General features: G+C 41.5%; 1 protein-coding gene across 7 annotated transcripts in view; it reads right to left on the reverse strand.

The window, feature by feature from the left end:
* Window positions 1-9,016, reverse strand: part of rbbp8 (retinoblastoma binding protein 8) — a 40,481-nt gene extending 31,465 nt beyond the window's left edge. For 3 of the 7 annotated variants that reach the window (XM_084703855.1, XM_084703854.1, XM_084703853.1), the window contains exon 1: window positions 8,781-9,016. The gene's annotated coding sequence lies outside the window, so the exon portion shown is untranslated. The remainder of the gene's footprint in view (window positions 1-8,780) is intronic. The other 4 variants (XM_084703857.1, XM_084703858.1, XM_084703859.1 and 1 more) reach the window with 3 other exon arrangements.
* Between the last annotated feature and the right edge of the window lie 12,328 nt (window positions 9,017-21,344).

Here is a 21,344-nt window from a genome sequence, read left to right on the forward strand (position 1 = left end):
CAAAATTAATAGCAAAATATAAATTGTTTTGTATACTCTGACCTTGCCACACATCTAGGTCAGGTTTTTTTGTTGGGATACGTTGAATTGGATGGCGAGCCAACCCACGAGGATAAAGCTGGAAGATTTGGAGCCTTCATTTTGAGGACGAACTATTCTCTTCTTTCATATTGGACTGGTAACAAGCTGATTCTGAAACCACCAATGGTGGTGATTTGTTTTCTTTGGTATAATTTAATTGAGCTGGAATCAACATTTATGAATATTGTTTTATGTTTCTGTGTGATCCAAATTGTGTAATACGGATGTTATTAGAGTCAAAGGGTGCACCCAGAAAGTAATTGATTGTATTGATATCTGTAGGAGATTGTCCTATTAACGCATGTAAGACCGTTTCTTTGTCTTCAAGTAAAAAAATCACAATACATATTGCAACTCAGTATTGCTGCTAACTCTTGTTCGCATCTAATTTCTTCTGATCAATTGGCCTATTCCTTCCATTTAGTATAGTTATAAACTTTGTTACACTAAAGTAAGTTAGTATTCGAATACTTTTTCGAATACTTATGAGCGTAGTTTAATTTAAAAAAAAACATTTTATTGAAAAACCGTCGCGGCGTGTTGTGAATTCTAATAGTTGTGACATTAGAAAATGATGAAAACCATCAAAAAAGGTAGGCTACGCCTGTGTTCTGCTGCGAGTCTCCTTTCATTTCATTTGGCGCTACAAGAAGCATAGTGTCCTGGCTAAGCAGTACCTCGCAGCAACCTCAGGTCCTGCAGTCTTTTCTACGCCGGCCTGCTCGTAAATCGACTCCGTACTCGCCTCTCCCCTGAGCATGTTTACATGCTAATTCTCCTGAATAAAAATGCGTATGGCTAATGCAGTTGTGGCTTATTTATTTTCTTACCAGTAGCCATGTAGAGCTAGCGTAATCGGCTGTTTATGTTTGCATTGTGTGGTTGCGCACCGTATCCTATAGGATTCCGGTTCCAAGTTAATATCCAAGTTAATATGCAATAGTTCTCTGTGTGTCTTTCGTTTTTATCGAGAATAGCCTACCCAATGTGTTTAATTCAGTCCAATGTAGCCAACTTTTTATTTCACATAATAATTGGCTAATCGCTTCTTCGCCAGATTAAGAGCCTACGTCTGAAGACGCAGCGTTTCATTTCACGCAAGTTCATTGTCTTTTCGTCATGTTAATAAATTGATCTTTCATTTGTTTTCTTTATTCAACCCTTATTTAGTCTATTAACTTAACAGTCCCAATTATTGCCAGAATGTGTGGTGGTTCATGTGTTTACTGTATGCTTTGCGTCACGTCAGGCTAATTACATAACGGAACCACATTAACAAAATAGATTATCCGGATATTCGAAAATAATTTCGGATACTATTCGAATAGTGAAATCAGTTAAAATCTCCATCCCTACAATGTAGCGTTACTACAAATTACAAATATTGTTTGTTAAACATGCAAATCATCAGAGCGCGCTTATCACTGCCTGAAAACTTGCAGCATGCAAACTTGCGTAGAAGCTGAGTGGGGAACGTTGCAACAGAAAGATTTTGTTGTCTTGGCCGGAGAAGATAATGTCATTTGATTTGGATGTGATTCTTATAATAGGCATATTCATTTTTTAACCCAGCGTGTGAGCATGAGTGAGGTAGGGCTAGACCAACTTACGTTTTTCAGGTGGCAGCCTACATCATATTCAACGTCTAACTATGAAAAATAAACCGCTGTTGGCAGAGTTTACATTCAACGTTTGAGTCACCCGGTACTTTGTAAATGTACTTTAATGAAATGCTGCCATACCACAGATTTCTTTGCCATTTTGACTAAAAACACTGACAAAGTAGGCTATGGCAGAGTTTGTAGTTTTGCAGCCAATTGTGCTCGTGCCGTGTGCAAAATACCAAAACAAAGAGCAGATTAACGAAAGGGAAAGCAGTAACACCTTTTCTTTTAAATTATATATGTTTAGAGTTGGCTTATTTGTCTTAAATAATATAATATACAATTTCTGTTGAACATTTTGTTAATTGAGCAATCATGACACAAACGGGGTATCAGATCTCACACTGCCATATGGCAGCTCGACTAAAAAAAATCTTAGTCGACCAAGAGCATATCAACCAGAAAATCAACTAGTCGACTATTTGGGGTCATACATGTCATCTAATCATTTTCCTACAACAATACCTTGATATGTCAAAATATGATTGAATTACAGCTGTTCAAATACTCTGATCAAATCTGACAACGCTCGCCAAGGGAGAAACGGCTTACTTTTAAAAGAAAGTAACCTAACACAGTGTTTCCCAGCAGTGATTATAGCTCACTGGGATAAGACGGGCTCCTTTGAAACGCACGGTCATAGGATCGAATACAGCCGCAGTGATCAAGCATGTCGTGGTACCGGATTATCTGTTTAGCGAAGCCAGGTACGCCACAGTAGCCGTCTAGCAGTATAATGGTAACAATAACATTTCAGTCTCAGGGGATTTATACTCAAGAAGAGTCAAATTGCTCTCAGAGTGCTTTCTAGATACAACGCTGCTACATGTAGCCAGCGCATCAGATTTCTTGCATTATAAATTCTGAATGGTTTGACACCAAATCACAAGATTGGACTCTTTTGAATCTTTGCGCACACCAAGTCGTAAAATATTACGCTTTCCCACATCAGCCATTTTGGACGTCCGCTATTTTGAATGTTGTTTCAAAATGACATATACCGAACGCGTTGGCTTATCGTTACGTCTTTTGCGCAACGCCGTGAAGGTAATCAAAAGTTTCAAGTTGGCGCCACTGCGCGTTGCCAAAAAGTATAATGCGTATAAGAAATTTGTCTGTCTGAGACACACACACACACACACACACACGTCAGCAACGACATAGATCCGCCGTTCTAGTAAGACAGCAATAACAGAGAGCCGAATTAGTAGCGTAGCTAAAAGTATAAGAAAGTTGAGGCTACTTTTCGCTAGGTACCTACGAACATGTCTTAATCTGCTAGACAAGTGGGTTCCCCTTCGTTCTTTTGGTGAGCAGTCTCACAAGCCCTACTTACGCGGCGTCATGGAGCTGGCCAGCTAAATAGTTATTTAGCACTAACATTGCTACCTGCATATATGCAGAAATTGTTTACAATATTTTAAGGCTTTGACCAGCGCTGCTCAAGCATAAAGACAGGGTCAGGGAGGGAAAGAGAGATTTGTTAGGCATTGAAGAAAGAGTAGGAGAGGAGGACAGGATCCAACATGCTGCTGTGAGAGAGCCAGCTGAAGCAACATGTGAGGTGTCTTGTCTTAAGGGCTTTATATGCTTCTGCGTCTCCGTTTACGGATGGGTGGGCGCACGGATACGCACGGATAGACTGCGTTTATGGTTCTCCGTAGGCTGTGGGTGCTGAAAACAATTCACCGCCAGAAGAGTAGGTGGTGCAACAGTAATGATGTCGTTAACGGACCAATCACAGCCAAGGGGGTATCCGTAACTATCCAAAATTAGGACGGATAGTTAAGAAATTCAGGAAGTGCACGTTGGGCTCTCCGAGGGCTCTCGGAGAGGGCATTCCACCGAGACGAAAGGCCGATATATGCTTCTGCGTCTTTCGAAAAACGGACGCATGGGAACGCCCTCGTCTCCGTGGAACACCCTCTACGAGCTCTCCGTCAGCCCTCGGAGAGCCTCGGAGAGCTTGACGTGCACCTCCTTAAACTATCCGTCGTAATTTCGGAGAGCTACGGAGACCCCCTTCGCTGTGATTGGTCAGTATTAAGAACTGCTTGCGTCAGGGGCGGGGTTGCCGTGATAAACAGGACAAACAGAATCGTTTGACTGCCATTGCTGTACGTTTTTACAATAGAGGGTTTTCACGACGCATCATCGGACCGGAAGTCGCCATCTTGGAGGCACTCCGCATAACAACAAAGCACTGGCATTGAAGTATATCCCGAACGTCGTCAAGGAAAATGTTGAATTATTGCCTTGTTTCAGGTTGTACCAATAGGACAGATCGAGAAAAACATTTGGTATAGTATCGACTTCCAAAAGTTATTAAAAACCAGGGAGAGGAATACCAGAGATTATCTGAGTAAAGGAGGCGCTTGTGGTTGGCAAAGCTCAACCAAGATCTACGAGGGAAAAATCTGGACAACATCCGTATTTGTTCGGCACATTTCTTGTCAGGTATTGTAAAATGTTTATTTCAGCGGCTCATAACAGATGTTCTATTGTAATGATAATATTGTTAATAGTAAATAGTAAAAACAATTACTGCTTTTATTGTTTTTACTGTGCTTATTTTACTGTAAAGCTGACATTGACATAATATAATTCATAACAAACTACTGCATGTGTATGTGTTGGGCAAGAAAACCAACAATATCGGGATATCCAACTGAAGGCAGAATCACCGGGTAGTCACGGATCCAAGGAGAGGGAGCTGGGTTAACTGGTAGGGATCTGCACCGCCAATAAATCCAAATTTCGTGACGTCGGTGAAAACCCTCTATTCATATTTCAGCTAAACGGTACATGTAAATCAACATCTGAATTTAAATGTGACGAGAAATGGGCAGTGTAGTTGGTGAAAATTTGCATATTTTATTGACGAAAATGTTAATTTGTAAATTTGGTCTGACTTCTCGGTAACCTAGGTAAATAAACACTCGACGACGTCTAACAAAAAACCATTGCGCCACCAACTTCTGGCGGTGAATTGTTTTCAGCACCCACAGCCTACGGAGAACCATAAACGCAGTCTATCCGTCCGTATCCGTGCGCCCGCCCATCCGTAAACGGAGACGCAGAAGCATATTTCGGCCTGAAGACGTTCCCATGTAAAACTAAGTACCCTAAATCGACCTTTAGGATCTGACTTTATCCAGGGCTTTTCCTGCATAGAGAAAATGTGGGCGCGCGCCTAAGCCGTTTTCCTGAGCACTTATGACAAATCCCGAGCGCCTAAGGCAAAACCCTTGTTCTGTTTTGATCAATAGTAATCGAGTTGATAAGTGGTCTTCTTGTCTAATCAATACGCAACTGTGAGGTGCGCGAATGTACAGAGCGGTTAGTAAACTAACGTTCCGCTGCGAGGGCCAGCCCGACGTGCACGGACACACCTGCACAAATGCAAAGGAAATTTCCACTCAAAATGCTGACTAAAGTTTGATTAACGATTTCCAGCGCAGCCTCCACTGGTATTCTTAACCTGGAATGATAATTTATTGTATAGGCACGAAAAAATTTAAGGAAATTGCAAAACAGCTGGGACTAATTACATTGATTAGAAAAGATATAAAGTTCTATGTGCTCGCTATAACTTCTATTGGAGCCGTCATCGCAATTAATGACTTGTGCAGTGCATGTCCACAAATATGTTTAATAGTATTTTTCAAGTACAGCCGAACCCTCGTTCTGTTTTGATCAATAGTAATTGCGTTGATAGAAAGATTGAGTCTTCTTGTCTGATCACGACTAAACTGATAGTCCTGGCTCCTCAACTCAGGACTATCAGAGCAAGCAGTCTCTTGGTTCCAAAACTACCTCAGTGATAGGACCCAGTGCATTAAACATGACGGTCTCTACTCAAACAATTTACAAATCTGTAAGGGTGTACCCCAGCGTTCTGTATTAGGCCCACTTTTATTCACCATTTACATTAATAATATTGATAAAAACGTGTCGGATGCCAATTTCCATTTTTATGCTGATGACACAGTTATTTATTGCTTTGCACCGACTCTTAAACAGGCTATTGAAAACTTGCAGAATGCTTTTATTGTCGTCCAAAATAGCCTTCATCAGCTGAAACTTGTTCTTAATGCAGAAAAGACCAAACTCATGTTGTTTACTAGTTCTAGAGCTAGACCACAAAATGTCCCCTGTGGTCACTCTGGAGGGTAGTGTTATACAGGTGGTTACGTCTTATAGATACCTGGGTTTTCTGATTGATGACTCCCTCACCTTTAAGCCTCATGTGCTCTATTTGGTAAAAAAGCTGAGGCTAAAGTTGGGTTTTTATTTTAGAAATAAGATGTGTTTCTCTTTCAATGTAAAAAAGCGACTTGTGGCTGCTACTTTTTTGTCTGTTCTGGACTATGGTGATTTGTTGTATATTCATACCTCTGTTCAGTGTCTTAATATGATTGACTCAGCGTACCATTCATCCCTGAGATTCATCACAAACTGTAAGGCTCAGACTCACCACTGCCAGTTGTACTCTCGGGTAGGATGGCCTGCTTTGTCCTCTCGTAGGCTCAGTCACTACTGCACATTTATTTACAAGGCAGTACTTGGTGTGCTACCTAGCTATGTATGCTCCCTTATCATGCGGAAAAGTGCTGGTCCACACTTTTTACGTTCGCAGGACTTGGTGTTGCTTTCGGTCCCCAATGTACGGACAGAACAGGGTAAAAAGGCTTTTGTGTACTCTGCCCCCACTGTGTGGAGTACGCTGCAGAAAGACCTAGGACTTGTTGAATTAATTTCGTTGAATGCCTTTAAGTCGAAAATGAAGGAAATTGAGCTGGACTCTCAAAGATGTCAGTGTTTTTAATAGTTTTTTTTCCTGGCTACAGAAATGGGTCTATTTAGGATTGTTGCAGTGTGAATTGATTTGCTTTATTTTTTAGTGCTATTTTAATTTCGTCCCTGTGTGTTTGTCTGTAACTGTGGTTCATTGTGCTGCTGCCTGTCTTGGCCAGGTCACCTTTGAAAAAGAGATTTTTAATCTCAATAGGTTTTTTCCTGACTAAATAAAGGTTAAAAAAAAAAAGGGGGGGGGGGGGGAGTGACGTGATGTGGGCGTACAATAGCTTGCTTCGATAAACTTGAATTTCATAATTTGTATGTTCCATTTCTGACCACTGGTTAGTTCTAGATTCTATTGATATACATTTCAGTAGTTTGCATATGTAAAGAGGTAAACCTTGATAATCTTTGAACCATACATGATAGCACCATGGGGCTTGGACTATTGTTAATCTATTAGCCTATCTATTTTAATCTAAAGTGGAAGCAAAATGATTTCCTCAAGCCTCCATTATTTAAGACATGGTTCAAAAATTATATTAAAATACATTGATGTCTGCTAATAAGGTGACACAGTAACACAGGCTTTTTTTTAAGCACCGAAGACCCCTTTTGACCCAGGAAAAACCCTGTTTATCTCCTTCAGGATCCTTGTTGACAGTCTCTCACACAGCCTCCAAGGAAATCCTTGTCATCCTGCACATGCTGGATTTTTTAAGACCACATTTTTTATTAAGTATGTTAAGTATTCAATGCCTTTTAAAATTCAAAACATGTCACTGATTTGCTTCCATCCTAAAAGACTTGAGGTTGTAATTGCTGCCAAACAAAGGTGTTTCAACAAAGTATTGAGCAAAGGCTGTGAATATTTACGTACATATTATATTTTCATTTTTTATTAATCTATTAAAAATATGAAACTAACTTTATTCTCACATTATGGGGTATTGTGTGTCAAGTTGTGCGGAAATAAATTAATTGAATCCTTTTTGGAATAAGGCTGTAACATAGTGTGGAAAAAGGTGAAGCGCTGTGAATACTTTCCGGATGCACTGTATGTAATCCCTTCCCAACCAGGGATAGGTAGAAGCCCCCACATATGTTGCAGATCCTTATTTTGTCTTCCATGTGTGCATCTAGAGGTCTAGCTACTCCACCTAGGAGGTCTAGCAACTCCACTAAAAGCCCTTTACAAAACCTTCAGCCGTGTTTGCTCCTACCTGATGAGGACACATCTGCTAAATGTGTATAGGTTTAGTGGATAGTTTTAAGGCCAACAGGCTTCTGAAAATATACTAATGCCAAACTTAGGCTTGATCCAGGCAGGCTTAATGGGAACCACACAACAGATCTCATGGCTCTAATTCTGATATTCTATATCCAAACGTGACAAGTGTCAAAGTAGTAAGCCAGTAAAAATAACGAGATCTATTACATTTATTACGTACAACTGTGTTCAGAGGAAGACATGGTTTACTAATATCATATGTTTAATTATATTCTTCATGTAGGGCTATCAGTCCAATGTACACGTCGTTATTAATAATTATTGCAGCGTTCTATTTTGATAATGCGTTAGAGTTAGAGCGAGCGTCTACCAAAAATACAAAGGTTTGCTCTAATTAACCATTTCATTTTTGTTGTCTAGGTTGTGTATTACCGTAAATTAAGTTATAGTTGGGTTAGAATTTGAAGCTGACGTCACGCTATTTAAACTTTAGTGTAGACACCGTATTAATATGATGGTCGAGCTTATTTTCTGCCAGCTAGTGCGTTTACGGGTGTGCCTTTTCTTTTATATATTTTGTGAAATATCACAATGGTAGGTCATTCCTGCCATTCAACCATTGTTGTTAATGGTGTTTAATTTATCCAAATATAGTTGCCTGCCATTGGCGTTCCGTTTGTCCAGGTAGGGCCCACTTTCTACTTATTTTCCCTTCTCCATATCTGGAGATCAAATCTGGTATTAACACTAATAGGGATAAGGTTAACGCGGCTTGACGTTGCTTGGCATTCTACTTTTGTCCACTGCACTACCAAATAAAATCACGTTTAGTGCTATCAGTGAGAGAAAGGTAAAGCCAACCGCTTCGATATTTTGTTGTTGTAGTAGGCTAGCCTACTACTGTATCCTTACGTGAACTTGCCAGCTATTTTTCGAGAATTGCAATTTATTTTCATTAAGTTAAATTTGAGACTATTAATTTGACAAACACTTTAACAACATACCTTGTTTGAGCTTCAGTTCATTCAAATCACCACCACAGCCACATTTATCTAGTCCACTCTTCAGTTTGTCTTAGCGCGCGCTAAGTCACACTATGGTCGCACAGCATGATGGGATGACATCAGAAAATGTCGAATATTGTATAATATATCCTTAAAAAGGCTCTGATGACACTTCTTTTCCGCTCGTCACGTACTTTGGCTCGACCACAACACAGGCGCAGACCTATGACGTTTCCTACACGGCCACACTCCATAGAGTTATTCACCTTATTCCGCCCTGCCCACTTTATCATCTTTTTGCACTTCCGTTGTATTTGCACTTCCGCTTTACCGGGGATATCATTCCATTCAATGGAGAACTGTTGAGAATTCTCGCTGCTAAAATATTAAATCATTTGGTGGATTTGTGCAAGATGTGCTATGTTCGTGTGCTACAACAAGTCAACACTTACACCCTTTCACTGGATGGCTTGAAAACGAGTTTTTGTTGAAATAATTCGTTTGCCGGGTCAGATCGCTGCCCTGCACTCTGCTGTGCTGCGATATGCAGGCATCACATTAGTCACAAACAAGATATTCTAACGATTTCACTGCAGGGCATATGCATTTGCTATACTTTGTTGGAAAGCTTAGGTCCTCTAGAATTCAGTCGTGTGATACATTTTACAGTCAGTACATGTATTTGAGACTTCCCCTCAAAACCGACCAGCTAGCACTGTGAGCAGAACGTTAGATGGCTTCTTGTTTATCTACTTGAGGCTCTAGTTTTTACATCAGGTCTCTGCTATTAGCCATAAACTGCAAATTTATGAGTGACAAATTGTGCTGTAATAATAAATAGTAACAACTTTTTCATCGAGGGGCTTTGGTACAAGCGATATGCAACGTGTTAAAACTTACAAAATATGTATCTTCCCTCCTATCTAATGGCAATTAAAAAGACGCATGAAATAATTTGATTGCTGTGTTGTTTCAAAAGCTTTATATTAAACTTAGATGCACTGCAGCAATTGTTTTCTCACAGCCAAGCCCATACATTTGGTTATAATCATGTATCTATTTTATGAATTGAGAACACTAAAACATACTAAAATATAGTTACTTTACACCCTTTATTGATACGAGCAGACAAAAGAAAACTTCGGTGTTTTTTTTTAATTCAGCGCCTTCAGCCAGGGACGCAGATCCTCAACTTTGGTTGGAGGTCAATGCAAATTATGTCGGCCCACAACACTTGGACCTCTTCTTTCCATGGTCAAAACAATGATCATACAGGGTCTGATTCCGTCTTCTCCACCTGTTATGGCAGCCACAAACTGCAGTTGACGCTGGGCATCTCTATTAACCATGAATGAGTACCAGAGCCTGTTTAAAACACTGTCTTTTAGCACCGTTATAAAGTGGAAAGTATCTAAACCGGAAATGAGAATACGCGGATGGCCGCGCCCATTGTGACTTCCGGAATAAGGTCATTATAACGAGAGACAGCTACTTCTGGCTTCCAAGATGGCGTCCCCATTCATTTCTATGAAAAGTGCTCAGTGGCGCAGTGAGGCAAGCGAGAGCTTCTAGTGGACCGCGTCATAGTACCAGACCGACTCGTCCGGTCTTGCGCAGAAGCTTGTTCTTAGCTCCGAAACTCTTTTTTTATTTATTATTATTATTGAGAAATAGACAAGTTTCATACAAAATAGGCTATGTTCAAACACTTAACAATTCTCAAAAGGCAGACATAGTTGCAAATTACAATAATTAGCATCAATGAAACCTCAAATCAAGGTAAAGAAAGGAACGGAAAGCAAAAACAAAAGAAACAAACATGTATATCAAAGTAGGTTGTTGCAAGGGGTACCTAGGAGTTATAGGTCACATATCTCATTGAAGAAATTTGCTACTCTCGAAGCTTTTTCATTTGAGATGGTACAAAGCGAGGAAGCAAAAGCCCTAAGGTCATTAAAGGGGCAATTGACTGTAAAACCGATTTTACCTTGTCATAGTTGAATAACGACAGTTCGGTGGGTAAAATGAACATACCGTGAATATCAAAGTCCATTGACACCTCTTTCCTATTCAAATCTCAAAAAGAAAAAATTTGGCTGTAAAACGCTAGCTTTTCAACAAAGCTACCGGTCCTACGTAGGACCGGGGACCGCCCTTTTTGGCTCTGGTCTGTGTCTTTGTCACGCCCCCGAATTTACATCCAGACCAGCCCGAGGTAGCGTCTATCTCCGATACTAGTTTAGCTGCGCGCTGCTCTGTGTAAGCTACTTAAAAGGAATTACAAAGAAGAACGTTTTGAATTATAACAAGGATATTGAAAATGGACCACGGTCGTAAATGCTGTGTTCCAAGGCTAACACTCACAGTCTTCCCAAGGAGCCAAACATTCAACAGGCATGGCTGCTGTTGTCTTATGAGAAGATCCCGGCAAAGGTCGACCCTCAATCATTCATTTGCTCTGAACACTTCACCCAAGACAGTTTTGACAACCTTGGACAATTGCAATCAGGATATGCTAAGAAGCTGAACCTGGAAAGAGGTGCTGTTCGGACCGAATGCTCATTGCAACTGCAAGCTATAAGGACAGTATGATGTTGTGCTAACAGTTATTAGCAATACTAACGTTTCCTGTATAATATAGCATACCAGGTAGAATGCTAAATAAGTTTCTACACACATCAAATGACTTTAGCTAGACGAGCTGTAGTCGGCATTAGAAGGGAGCTTCCGAAAAATAGCCAGAAAACGAACAGCAGTCTGGCTTATTGCTAACGCATGTCTAGATAATCTATTTGAAAGAACTGGAGAAAGGCAGGTGCTTGACACAGGATACGTTAGCATTGCTAGTAACTGTTACTAGTAACACCTAGACTGTAGGCATGTAAACAAGTTTAGCTTTCTAACGCAAGAGCATAGGTAGAATGTGTGATAATTTAGCCTAGTTTATTGGCAATGTGGCTAACGTTGATTAATGTTCCTGACTGTTTCATTCAAATAAATAACCTGTGTAATGTAAATCTACAATTCACGATGAATGTTTGTCCAGATCTTGGTCATGTTATTTTTCAGCAAGTTATTTAGAGCTAGCTAGCTAACTGAAGCCGAGTAGAATCAGGATATGGTTTGGTTGCTAAGCTGTAGCCTAACGTTCTACCCACCCAAGTCAATCCAGTTTGCTTCAACAACAGAAGTGGAAACAAGTAATGTTATCATTTCAAGTGATATATAGTCAATCTGTTGAAAACAGTGTTGTGTAGACACAATAGATTTATCTGCGCGTTTTTATTTCAAGTCTCCAACTTCGGTGTTTCAGCGAGTGCTGCTGTTGGCCGTGTTGCGTTTTTGCTCCCCAGCTTCACTCGTTGAAAACCAACCAATCAGCGCACAGCTCATCTAAATATTAATGAGCACACCATAGAAGGAGAAAAGCTAGTGTTTTTTCCCGGGAACATTTCAGAGGATCTGTCAGTGGGCATAGAACAGCACCCGGGCCATTTTCAACCCAACCAATGTTACATACCCTATTCGGAGACCTTAAGGAACAGTGTGAAATACCCCAAAAACCCAGTCAATTGCCCCTTTTAATAAAATGAGGAAAGGATGGGGGGGTCTTCAAAAATCTGCACTTATTAATGAAATATTTGGCAAATAGAAAAAGGTTATTGACCATGTATTGTTGTGAACAATCTTTTTTCATTACACCAAACTTAACTTGTTTGTCTTCAAGGGGGTTCACAGTTGTAATGATACGTGAAATTTTACTGTACAGCTGTGACCAAAACAACTTTGAAGAATCACAATAAAAGAAAATATGCTCCGTAGTTTCAATGTGAAGTCCACAAAATTGACACGAGCTATCACCAATATTAAACTTTGAATTAAGGAATTCTTTAGATGGGTATATGTCATTTATCATTTTAAAATGAAGTTCTTTCACTTTAGGGAGACTAGTGAAGTTAAGATAACTCATTCTCAGTTCCTTCACTTCCTCCGGGTCAAAATCTTTGAAAACATAATAACGTTTAACTTTGTTTGGATGAAGCCTATCAATTAATATATTTCTTATATATTTCTTATTGCATTTATGATCTCTAATCGAAAATTCACCCAGACAAGGAGATGGGAGCAAGAATGTTAGAGATTGGTGTGAAACCTAGCTCCGAAACTCGTGCATGCTTGCAACTAGCTGTATACGTCATACTTTTGACAACCAGTCGCGAGCTTGTGAGCTGGAGCTAAGGCATTGCAGAAAACTGTCAGAATGTGGTACAAGTCCGATCAAGAAGCAGATAGCCTACATATGAACTTTACGAAAATCAATACTATTAGTACTGTAGTATAATACGTGCAGGGCCTATACGTTGTTCTTTTTGCTTCGTGTTTATAGTTTAACTGCTTATGTATTGTGTCGGATAAATAAACAGTAAACTTGAATATCTGGCTCCGTCGTTGTTCAAGCTTTGCAAAGCAAGCTAAATTAAGCATATACCTTTGTTACTATTATAATGATGATGAGTGTTGTTTACTATTAGTAGCTTATTGTTAATACCATCGTTGTGGTGTTAACTGACTTAAAGTTCTAACAATATAACGACCATAACAATATTGACGTTATCAGACATCTTTGCCTCAGAATAACATGTCAACAATATATAATGACGCCGTAACATGCCACGATATTATAACTAATTATATTAGGCTATAATTAAGTTTGTCATGCCATGACCATAATAGCGTTCATTACAAAATGGTTAAATCTGCTTTAAAATAACTGAAATTAACTCTACAAACAACCGTCATGTATGTGCAACGATTTCTAAAACGTGCTACAATAAAGGCAGGCAGCTGTAGATTATCAAATCCTTTCTCCTTGGTCTCATTCAGCTCAGGTAAATCAGCGATTTGCTGATGCTCCCTTTTGTGCTCGTTCATTGTTCGTATCAGTGAGCACGTTTCCAGGCAACTTTTCTTGACGTAAGCAAATAAATGGGCTGCTGTATTTATTTTTAAAAATTATTCAATGAAAGTGTGTAGTATGAGCCAGGTTCGAGAATCTAGTCCAACTGTTGCGCCTTTTAAAAAAATCATTAGGTGAGTTCGACTTCATGCAGCGCCGGCGGCGCCGACAGCCGGCTGCAGTCGGCTGCCTTGAAGCTGAGAATGCCATTGGCTGCTTCAAGTCAACTGGGCTGCCGGCGGCTGCAGGCGACGCCGGCGCTGCATGAAGTCGAACGCACCTATTTTTCTTATTTTGTATTAACATTGTCAGAAGACATGTACACGAAGACCAATAGTCGTTTCATATACACGATTTTAAAACTAAGAACAATTACAAAAAAACACTGTTTAAACAGAAAGAGGTAAATGATGTGTCAATACAAAGCGTAGTATTTTTTTTAAATAAATGTCCAATGTTTTCACAGCTTTTCGGCTTGAAAGACCTTTTAAATTTTCAAAAATAAATGTTGATACCTGCTTTAAAATGGGAGTTATTAGGCATCTTTCCAGACCATTTATATTTGTGTAAATAAAACTTATGGTGGCTTTTGTTCATATCTCAATATTTAGGCTATTTATTTAATGTTTATTTCAGGCGCAATGGCCCATCCACGAAAACATTACATACAAGAGACATGCATCTACTTATCTAAAATGCCTAACAAAAACAACACATGGCCTATGTACAGTGTAGCAGTAGTTTGGCCTACTCCAAAACTGGCTCCTGAAAAAAGCATCTGAGGATAACAGGAGCCTAACTATGTCATTCCCAGATGCCAGGAGGCGAGCTGTGAAAGAATGCGTCAGCTTTCGCCTCCTGGCGTCAAAGGTGTCAACCCGCAGCTGCGCAAAGAGCCAGCTGTTGCTGCTGGACCTTGGTTGCGACATGATAATCTTAAAAGCGTTGTGGTAGGCTTCTTTAAAGGCCGTTATATGGTACTCCGTATTTCACGATTACGGACACATGGGAAGGGCCTACGCATAGATGGAACGCCCTGGAACGCCCTCTCCGTCGTCTGCGGGGCCGTCGGAGAGCTCTCCCGTGCACCGTTGAAATTCCTGTCGATCCGTCATGCTGTGCTGTACAGCGACGGACACCCCTTGGCCGTGATTGTTTTTTTCTTTCCGACTTCAACAGAAAGGCGTTTTCTCTAAGGTCGTCTTCTTGAAAGACGTCTGTGATGAAAACTTCTTGGAGAGAAAGTTTATTGTGAGCTAGTTTATGCTCTTCTCTAGCGAATTCAGAAACGTGAGTTTGTTGTCTGTGCACTGACTGCCACAGTTTAGTGACCTAGAGTACTACATTGTAGTTTTGACTGTACATTCAGTTTGTACGGATCTTTTTGTTTTCAATTATATCAGTCTTTTTGTTTATCATTTTTCACATTGGATTATACACTTGGTGCTGGAGAAATGAATTTACAAAACCAGAGCCTTGTCTATATCGCAGGGGTGTTGTTAAGGAATGTGTCGCTGGGTAGTGGAGAATAATACAAGGTTAAACATCGGACCAGGTTACTTGTAGTTTAACATAAGTAATGATGCAATCACAAGATACACAATGAAAACAACACACTCAGGATGTTCGTAGTCCAATACAATGAATCAGATGATGCAATCGTAGCCTCACAGAAACAGAGTCTCAGAATAGAACAAACGAAGGCCTTCGTTGAGAAAGTGGTCGTGACAGAAATCAGAGAGAGTTCTGCCCAGTCCAAGTTCTGTCTCCCTGTTCTTGGGAGACAGGTCTTGTACCCCCCAGAGAGGGAGTGCCTTTGATGGGTGATTGGTCAGAAGACCATAGGGTGGGGATGTGATAGTCCAATTAAATGTCCAGGGCATTAACGGTGGCACAGGGTGGGCAGTCCAAAGATCTGGTAATGTTGGAGGGGGAGGGGACGGAGAAGACCCACAGGTCTCCTCAGGGAGGGGGCAAACAAGACCCACAGATCTGAGGTAATCCAAGGGAGGGGGGCTCCAGGGAAGGGAGTAGATCGCCCCAAGGTCCTGATGGCGTACAGGGAGATGGGAGCTGCGCCTCCAGGGAAGAGGGGGGGGGTCGTGTCTCCAGGAGAGGGGGGTGAGGCAGACCAGGCCAGGGTCGATGATGTATGGGGAAAGGTGAGGCAGGGTCTCCAAGGGTATGCAGGAGGGATAGGGTCGATGATGTATTGGGGAAAGGTGGGGCAGGGTTTCCATGGAAAGGGGCCTTAAACAGAATATCCAAAGGTGCTCAGACCAGCTGGTCTAAGCCGTCCTTAAACGAGGAAGAGTTACAGTCCCAGCATCACCTTATCTCCCAAGTTGACACTTTTACTCCCCATAGCTGAGAAGCCCTATTGTACTCGCACCAGTCTCTGAGCGGCCCAATCTCTCCTCCTGTCTGACCTTGACGTGTTTGCACACCCCAGCGTTACTTTGACGCACACACCTTGCTGCACACATTCCAATTTCAGCCAGGCCTCACTTGCACAGAAAGCATCCTGTTGCATGATCTCATTAGTTCTCTGTTAATTCAATTAATTATAATTGGGTACATATTTTAGTAGTAAGCATTACGTGACAAATGGGTGTACATACATATATGAGGTATCAATTTGTATAGCAGCATCGATTAGCAGTATGTTACATTCCTTCACAGTGTCAAACTCATTTTCACCGAGGGCCACATCAGCATTATGGTTGCCGTCAAAGGGCCAGTTGTAACTACGATGTAACGTCAGTAACAATGTAAAAGCATGGTGTTTTTGTTGTAGCTTTTGTGAACATAGGGCCTATTATGCTGCAATTGAAGTCCGCCTTTTAATTCTTGGACAATCTGCTGTTTTTCATGGAGGATAAATGTGCATATTTTTCTCAGTGTTTGGTGACAAAATGCAAGAGCGCATAGCGCAAGAGCAAAACTTTTTTTGCCCTTTATTTGAGCGCAGAATAGCTTTTTGAGCTTTATGTAAAATAAATATTGCAGTTTTCCAATTGGTAAAACCTTGTCTAATGAAGGTGATGTCTTCATCATTTCTGGCTCCAAATTGTCGACAAGGGAAGCAGCAACATGCTAGCTTGGCTGAGTACTCTAACCAAGTTCGAGAGTGATACCAACTTGGGTTGAATGCCCGAGGACGTTGACTGAAAATGCACATGGGGTACGTTCGCAGAACCGGCTGCATTGGAGTGCTGTCATTCAAACCATGCTCGCCTTCACCCAGTTAAACTTTGCGTTTAACACTGATGTGCATACACTGCTTTCTAGAGGCGGAATGTCGTCACTTTGCCGTAACACAATCAAAATGCATGGTGAGAGATGTCGTTTATGGTCAATGCACGCTGTAAAGCAGCGTAGACTTATTTCAATAGCCCGTTAAGCTTCCGCGGGCCACATAAAATGACGTGGCGGGCCACATTTGGCCACGTTTGCTCTTTCAGGTGGTTATATTGCATTAGACACAGTCTTTAATATAATATTATGCGACTGCACCTGCAGCACTCATCGTCTGACTAGTGACAGCTGGTAGGAGGCTCACACGTGTGATGAGAGGTGGGAGATAAACAACGAAAATTTCTAACTTACAAAAACGCAACAAAGCAACGTGTTTTTGACAAAAAACTTCTCCACCTACTGTTCTGGCGGTGAATTGTTTTCAGCACCCCCAGCCTTCGGAGAACCATAAAGGCAACAGAAATGCGAATTAATCCGTCCTATCTGGCGGCCCGCCCATCCGTAACGGAGTCTGAGTACCATACTGGTACCTTAAGTCTCTGCAGCGCACCAGCGCTATGGTTGCACCATATGGTTGCACCTGGGCGCAATACAGGGGAGAGCAGTGTGCCATGAACAGGATACGCTTCGCATCAGTAGAGCATTTGCCAAGTGTTCGGGTTAGAGTGTGTGCTTTTGTGTACAACTGGCGGGTTTGCATACGGATAGAACTATCGTCAGAGAGATCTGGCGTGATTTGAAAACCGAGATAGGTCACAGAAAGAACATAGGGCAAAGGCGTGCCGTAAAGCTTTACCGCGAGTGGTGTTTCAGACAAACAACATCGGTGACAGGGAAAATACATGCAGTTTGTCTTCTCATCACAAAAAGTCAGAGGCACCAAAGGCCTCACAAATATGTATCAATTTCTGCAGAGCCTTTACCGACGGACATATCAGGCTAATATCATCAGCATACAATAAATGATTAACCGGGACATTCCCAATAAAGCAGCCAGCATTGGCGGCGTTTAGCATCCCAGTAAGGTTCGAGACATACGTGTTGAACAGTAGTGGAGACAGTAGACTCCCCTGGGGGACACCATTACCGGGGCTAAAGCTAGCCGACACAGTAGTACCCCAGCGCACCCTGAAGGATAACCTATAAAACCAATATACAATGATACGTACTAAGTAGACAGGTACGTTTCTGTCAATCAATTTCTGAAACAGTGCATAGTGGTTAACCTTATCGAGTGCCTTAGAGGCATGGGCGTAGATTTAGGGGGGGACGCTAGGTACTTGTCCCCACCAACATTTGAAAATGACAAAATTGTCCCCACCAATATTTTAGCGAATTGTGCTGCTATTTGGATCGATTACGACGGCCAGGACGCGACAGTACAAGAAACGCCATAATTTGAAAAAATTATTAAAAATCCGAAGGGGGAGGGTTATCTGACACGCGACACGCACGGGAAGAAGCACATGCTACTTTGCTTGCTTGCACTGGCAGTCGCTGACAAGCTAGCTGGTGTGTCGGCGACAACGGTACAGCTAACTTATTAGGGCTGTCTGCCAACAATACATATATAAAAGGCCAGAGTAACACATTTTAATATTCCCTTTGCCCTTCAGCATGTACATGTTTGCCCCTTTTTGTGCTTTGTAGAAATGCCTCCACCCAAGAAGAAGAAAGGGGACATACAAAGCTTTTTCAAAAAGCAGTATAAGTCAGGCTAAATAACTAGCCATACTAGCAGTGGTAGTGACCAGGCTTTCAAATGCAGATTCTACTGTGGAAAAAGTATTAACATTTATGCATTTATTAACTGGTGATATTATATGTTACCCAGGGTATTGTTAGAGCTAAACCTAGCTTTTGTAGCTAATCTTTCAACCAAGGTTAGGAGTCTAGCCTCGGACAAATTCACAGTTGATGGACTGTCACTGCATTGCAAGACAGGTGCTGGAAAAAACAGTTGGCAATGTGAATAAGTTAACACTGTTGGTTATTCAAATATAATGAATCATTATTTGATTATTAATGTCCAAATAACACTGTATACAATATGGTAGGAGGGTTAAACTTGCTAGCCATAGGATAGGCTACAAAATGAATGAACCATTTTGTATGCAGGAAAGACAGCATGAAAACACTCCAGATGTAGAGCAGGCTGAGGAAACAGCATCAGGGCTTCAGGTGAGGTTTATGATAATAAAACATTTTGTTGTTCAGCATTACAGTCTCATTATCACGGTCTCTTTTTTTGGAGAGTGCAATTTCTAGCTCTTTAAGGATAGTATACAGAATGGCATTTTGATTTGCTCTCCGGGGGGGGGGGGGGGGGGGGGGGTTGATAAGTGGATGTCCCTACCAAGTCTGAGACCAAACCTACGCCCTTGCTTAGAGTCATCAAGGAAACAGACGAAAATGTTAGAGTCTCGTCTTTTAAAGTACGATATAATCTCCTTAAAAGCGAAAATGCACATATCTGTACCATGATGTTTTTTAAAACCGAATTGATTCGCTGGAGAAGACAAGTGCTTCTCCAGGCGGTTGAGCAAAAGTGACTCAAATAATAAAAAAATGGGGCTAGAAATAGCAATGGGGCGATAATTATTCTTAATAGAAGGGTTAAGATTTTGTTTCTTAAATATTGGAATAAGAAAGACCTTGAGTAGGATAGGGGAGACATGGCCGTGCACTAACATGGCCGAAAACAAAAGGGACAACGGTAGACCGAGGTCCCTCGTGCTTTAGATGCTCAGCTGACAACTTCCCATTGGGTAGCCTATTGATTGCTGCGCCTACTTCAGGTACGGGTACTGACATACCGGGGTTATAGCTGACGTCTGAGTTAATTGTGACATCTACTGATGACTTACAACCGTTAGGACCAACAGAGTTCAGCAGTGAGTCGTAATGTTGCCTCCATATACCGGCAATATCAAACACGCCACTGTGACCATCAATAATGCAAGGAAGGTTCGACTGGAGCCATTTTGAGACCGTAGGGTTGACCAGAAGCCTACTTGACCCCCTTTACGCAAACTAGAGGCGAGCGCATCCGCCCTGTGCTGGGCTTCCCTGCGTCGACACTCTCTAAGAGCAAGTTTAAATTTAGCCCGGGTTGAACTCATAAAGTCCCAAATAGCCCCATGCCTCGGTCGGTCGAATTCGCGCCAAAGTGTGAATGCGTCTCGAGCTGCGGTGTGATGCTCTTTAACAACAGAGTTCCAACCAGGAATCGTGTGGGAAGTAGCGCATTTCCTTGTCGAAAAGGAAGTTTTGCTGCACTTTTAAGGGCTGCGACTGTATCAGAAATGAAGTTGTCGAGAGAAATTTGGTGGTCGTTGTTCCTACAATTCGGATTTTGGCATAAAAGAGCATTGGATGGCAATTCAATTTCAGCTAGGAGGGCATTGGCGCAATTGTGATACCGTGCCAGGTCCGAGGAGGATGCACGTTCCCAGTTGATTATGCCTGAGGGAGGAATTCCGTCGCCAGCTGTGTTTGTACGCACGGGAGTTGAGGACCAATCAAAGGAGACCCATAGGGGGAAATGGTCAGATGAGACAAAATCATACAGTACACACATTTCAGAGATAATATCATTCATTGTATCGGAGCAGACACAGTGATCAAGCCACGATGTTGACCCATGAGCTTCACTTAGGAACGTAAATGTATCCCTAGGAAGTCGGGCAACGTCGCTTTTGCCAGATTCAATTTTGCCAAGTTTCTCAAGGAAAATATCTATGTTGTTCATGGATTCGACAGGTAAGTACACACAGATCAGAAGAAATTCACAGTTTGCATCAGTGTTAATTTGTATGGCTAAGACATGATCGTCACAATACTCATGGTGACCCCGAGAGACCTGTGCCAGAGGACTGCGACGCCGCCATAAGGGCGACCGTACAAAAGGCCTTTGCCCAAGTCTACAGCCGAAGTGCCGAACGTTAAAAACTCCTTGTCCAAGCTAGCGAGAAAGTTCAGATCGTTCGGCAAGAGCCAATGCTCCTGTAGGAAGACAATGTCTGAGATCTGGCACAAGTCCTTAACAGCTTGGGCAGAGCTTCTAACGGAGCGGCAGTTAAAGGTGTCAATATGTCAATATGTTTGTTTATATCTCAATATGTCAATGTTAGTTTCCTCAAGGATCACAATGACTCTTGCTTAGAGACTTGTTTCTCTTGTTGGTTAGTGGTAACTGATTTAAATTGTTGCACTTGCTTGCTTTTCTACAGGTACACTTGCACTTATAGCAATTAATGTTGTTTAATTGTAACTTGTTTAACTACATGCTCTTATGGTTCTTCCCTTTGGGACTTTTTTTGGTTGTTAACAATATGTGCTTCATGTTT

The sequence above is a fragment of the Hypomesus nipponensis genome, chromosome 8, assembly GCF_054491055.1.
Source record: "Hypomesus nipponensis isolate SF chromosome 8, ASM5449105v1, whole genome shotgun sequence".
Classification (NCBI taxonomy): Eukaryota; Metazoa; Chordata; class Actinopteri; order Osmeriformes; family Osmeridae; genus Hypomesus; species Hypomesus nipponensis.